Below are 5,000 nucleotides of genomic sequence, written 5' to 3'. Positions count from 1 at the left end.
AGTAATGGGCAGGGGCATCTATGCTGTACATTGACTCAAGTATTGTCTTGAGTACTTTGTCCATCACTGCATTAGATATAATCGACTACATGTACTCATTAAGTGTGAGTGTGTGCAGACGAGGGTATATGTCTGTCTGCGTTGGTGTAAACTGTATGGTATCTTAAGAGTTAATGATATACAGAGGAATAACCGTATGCATTAGGGATAATTGGAAGCAGCCGCGGTCACACGCCAAACAAGCTACAGTTGCTAGCGAAAGAAAACCTTCACGTTTGCACTGGCGTCGGGTGTGAAATGGATAAACGGCTGTATATCCTCCAGGGTCATCTCCATGATAAAAAGCAGCTATGAAATATTGAACCGGGTGAGATTAAAACAACATAATGAGCCTTTATCTATCCTGTGCTAATCCGTGCGCCGCAGAGACCTCTGCCACTATAAAACCCTGACACGTGCCCGGGCTGGCAAGCCCACCTGCCACGGTGCTCAGGTCTCGTTAAGGGGAGGAGGGGGGGGGGGGGGGGGGGGACTGGAATACTGTGGCATTTCACGGCGACACCAATCGCTTGACAAATCGTACAGTGATTGAGGAGGACTATAAGCGCTAGAAGGTTAAGTGGCCCTGTTCCCTCGTCGCACAGGACACAGGCACAGACGCACACACACACACACACACACTCTGTTGACAAACATGCACAACGAACGAGAAAGACGAGAACGGAGGTCAAAGATCACAGGCAGAACCGGATGCTCTGTTCCTCTGTGTGTTATATAGAGTACATAAAACCCTTAAGACCCGAAGCAGATTCTACAATGTCTTCTAAATCCTTCTGAAAAAGTGTCAGTGGTTCTCAAACTTTTTCATGTCAAGACCCCCAAAATGATATGTGTTTTGGCCACAGTCCCCCATCTCAAAATATTTTGTTCCAGGGACCCCCAGAAGCAAGACTTGAGTTAAAAATGTGTAAAAAAAAAAAAAATATATATATATATTCAAAGATTTGCACAATGTTCAAGTTTAAAAAAAAATGCTGATCTACAAGCTCGTAGCGCGGCACAAAGTGTTGCGCTATGAGCTATGAGCTAAGTATATAATAATGAAAAGTGGTTAAAATCTAAAATGACACAGATGCTTTGCCGGTTTTAATGGGTTAAATAACACATGCTAAGAGGGTAGAGCCGGCAGGTTTTTGGGTCATATGCTCATGCTGAGTCCAAGATCAATAATTACCGATGTTTTGACAGATGTTGTCAAAAAGTGCAAATAAAAAAATAACGCATTGTGAGCTTAAAACTTTTGAAAATGTTCTCCGCCCAAAATAGGGGCCCCAGTTTGAAAATGGTTAAAAATCGTCACACAAGCCCGGACGGCTGGCATAGCGGTCCGGCACCTAGGCTCTATGTAGCCTGACCTGCGCATCGTGGTGTTCGAGTTCCGTTCCCGACGATCTTTTGCTGCATGTCTCTCCCCATCTCTCTCTCCCTGTTTCCTGTCATGTCTCTACTGAAAACTAAAAATAAATGGCAAAAAGCCAAAAATATCTTAAAAAAGAAACGTGACACATCGGTTGCATAATTGCTGATACCGGTGTCGTAAAAAAAACACTTTTAGATACAGTAAATACTGTATCTTTAAATGCTTTAAATGTAAAGAGCAGGAAAGCCTCAAATGTCTTTTATCTGTGAGTTTTCCCGAGGGCCATAGCCTTACTAAAGGGCCAGCCATTTCTTCCCCAGAGAGCCTCTTTCTTTCAGCTATCTGCTGCGCGTCACCCATGAAATGAAAGCGGTGAGTGACTGTGTGGACTTTTGTTCAGTTCAAGTCACTGTGTGTGAGCTGAACATCCTCAGCACAAAGTGTCAGTATGTGACATTAACCCTTTAAGACCGGGAAAGCATCATCTGTGTCATTTTAGATTTCTTTGGCTGTTCAAAAAGCAGCAGATCTACAAGCTCGTAGGGCGGCACTCGTTTGTAGATCTGCTATTTTTGAAAAATAGTTACATGTTTTTGCAAATCTTTGAATATATATATATATATATATATATATATAAAGCGAACATTTGTAACTGAAATCTTTGCTTCTGGGGGGTCCCTGGAACATTATATTTGAGATAGGGGGGTTCGCCGGCCAAATATACATATAAATTTTGGGGGTCCTTGACATGAAAAAGTTTGAGCACCACTGATTATAGCAACATACGTTTTTTTCAAAAAACTGTTAGGATTAGAAGACATTTGTAGAATCCCCAGACGCAAAGATTTGAGTTAAAATGTTCGCAATAAAAAAAATATACATACAAAGATTTGCACACATTTTTCACGATTTTTTCAAAAATAGCAGATCTACAAGCTCATAGCGCGGCACTCGGTGCCGCGCTATGAGCTTGTAGATCAGCTATTTTTGAATAGCCGAAACAAATCTTAAAATGACACAGATGCGTTCCCCGGTCTAAAAGGGTTTAAGCGAGCTGGAGACGTGGTGGGTGGTGGGTGGTGGGTGGGTGTTTCGCGCTCTGTCACAAAAAGACCGCCGACACTCCAAGCTGTCATGGCAGATCATGTTTGATGCTCCAGCGAGCACCTTTCAACACTCAGGGCACCACTGACTGCTGCTGCTGCTGGTGTGTTGGGGGGGGGGGGGGGGGGGGGGGGCTTGTGAGGGGCGCGTCATTGGGGGTTTTGTGCGTCTCACATGCCAATAGGAGAGGACAACAGGCCTTGACAATGGCTAGGGCTGTCACGATGATGACATTTTACGTGACGATTAATTGTCAGATAAATAATTGCGGTTGACGATTGTCATTGTGTTTTTGTCGTCGAACGTGTGAATAAAAATGACGTTTCTCCTGTAGCTTTTAGCTTCGAAGTTGCACAGGGCAGATATGACAAATGACCTAGTAATTACACAAAGAAATGACCGACAAATGTAATAAGATTATCTCGATTCATTGCGATTATGTAATAATTGTGACAGGCCTAACAATGGCTTGTTGGCCATTATACACACATACTAACCAATTACTGTAACTTCCATTGGTTGAATTGGGGCAACTAAGTGGATGCAGGCGCAGGGCTTGCCATACACGTCCAGTGACATCATTACCGCAGAACGGGTGAGAGCAGCACCTGGAGTTTGACAGATGGATCGCCATTTATCTGCTCTTTGCTTCCATTTGTCAGGGAAGGGTAATTTCACACAGTGTTATCGCTGCTGCAATTAGCCCCAAGCTGCCATTAACCCATTAAGACCTGGCACGCATCTGTGTCATTTTTAGATTTGAGCTAAAAAAAAAAGCATTATTTTACACTCACCGAGTGCCGCGCTATGAGCTTGTATATCTGCTATTTTTTGAAAAATCGAGAAAATGTGTGCAAATTAATATATTTATATTGTTTTAAAGCGAACATTTTAACTCAAATCTTTGCTTCTGGGGGTCGCTGGAACAAATTATTTTGAGATGTGGGTCAGCGGCCAAATACATATCATTTTGGGGGTCCTTGACATGAAAAAGTTTGAGAACCACTGATATAGACACATACGTTTTTCAGAAAAACTGTTAGGATTTAGAAGACATTGGTAAGAATCGGCCTCATGTTTTCATGAGTTAACAGCTTCTACTGAAACAAACACAAAACTAATCCCATGTACTGTATGAGCGAATACTATGCACAAAGATATACACACATACTGTACTGTACAATAAACAAGGATAATAATAATGCACCCAGGGTGCAAACCCTGCCCACACCAACATCTCTTGTTCTACGCTTCTTAGAGTCTGATGCTGACCTTTGACCAAAAAACTTCACCTCGTCTTCGGGGCACTTCTAAAAAACAAACAAATTGACATAATTTACATTAAGTAACTAAGTACATTTACTCAAGTACTGTACTTAAGAACAATTTTGAGGTACTTTTACTTTACTGGAGTATTTCCAATTTCCAATACTTTTACTTCTATTCCACTACATCTCAGAGGCAAATATTGTACTTTTACTCCACTACAATGATTTGACAACTTTAGTTACTAGTTACTTTGCAAATATAAATATACATTATGAAACATACATTAACCACTTTAGTCCTATTTTATACCTAGGCTATTTGAAAATAGCCTAGGTATAGAATAAAAATTGTCGGCTATTTTCAAACATTTTAGTACTTTTACTTTGGTACTTTGGTATATTTTGATACCAATACTTTTGTACTTTTACTCAAGTCAAATTGTAATTCCGGACTTTATTTGTAACAGAGTGTTTCACATTGCAGTATTGATACTTTTACTTAAGTAAAACATTTTGAGTACTTTTTCCACCCTGCCATGCAGTGCTGAAGTCAGTATCATGGTGTTATCCTTTTAGCCTTAAAAGAGTAGTTCACCCAAAAATGACGTATTTTCTATCAATTACACACCCCATGAAGCCTTCCATACATGGATTTATTTTAGTTTTTGTGGCATTCCTGAGCCAATAATTTGATTCCCGTCTCCTACTGGCTAATGTATTCGGGTGGGAGAGTGTGTGTCTCCTACCGGATACACACCCAATCATCAAATTATTGGCTCAGGAATGCCACAAAAAAACAAAAATAATCCATGAATTCATCTGTATAAATCTGTATATAAGATTTGCACACATTTTCACGATTTTCAAAAATAGCAGATCTACAAGCTCCGTAGCGCGGCACTCGGTGCCGCGCTATGAGCTTGTAGATCTGCTATTTTTGAATAGCCCAAAGTGTAAAATAATGCTTTATAGCTCAAATCTAAAAATGAACTAGGGGGGGTGGGGTCTAAACAAAGGAAATACCCTTCAAAAAGCTTTCAAATCAGAAGCTCGTTTGCAGTCCAAATGTATATGCTGTGACTGGTGACTGTGGCTCTCTCAAGTCAAATGGAACTGGACTTTATTCTCTGTCATGGTACAGTGCTGCTGCCTGCACCCTGTATTCTGTGCTCTCCCAAAACGCTGTACTGTACGTGGACAGAGACACA

At 41.0% G+C, this 5,000-nt stretch overlaps 1 protein-coding gene across 1 annotated transcript in view; it reads right to left on the bottom strand.

Annotated features, from left to right (window-relative positions):
* LOC311040288 (membrane-associated guanylate kinase, WW and PDZ domain-containing protein 2-like) overlaps window positions 1-5,000 on the bottom strand; it is a 323,523-nt gene that overhangs the window by 189,007 nt on the left and 129,516 nt on the right. The window lies entirely within an intron of this gene.

This window comes from Gymnoscopelus microlampas (genome assembly GCF_963454915.1).
Source record: "Gymnoscopelus microlampas genome assembly, chromosome: 23".
Lineage (NCBI taxonomy): Eukaryota > Metazoa > Chordata > Actinopteri > Myctophiformes > Myctophidae > Gymnoscopelus > Gymnoscopelus microlampas.
This window is presented reverse-complemented; position numbering and strand designations above follow the sequence as displayed.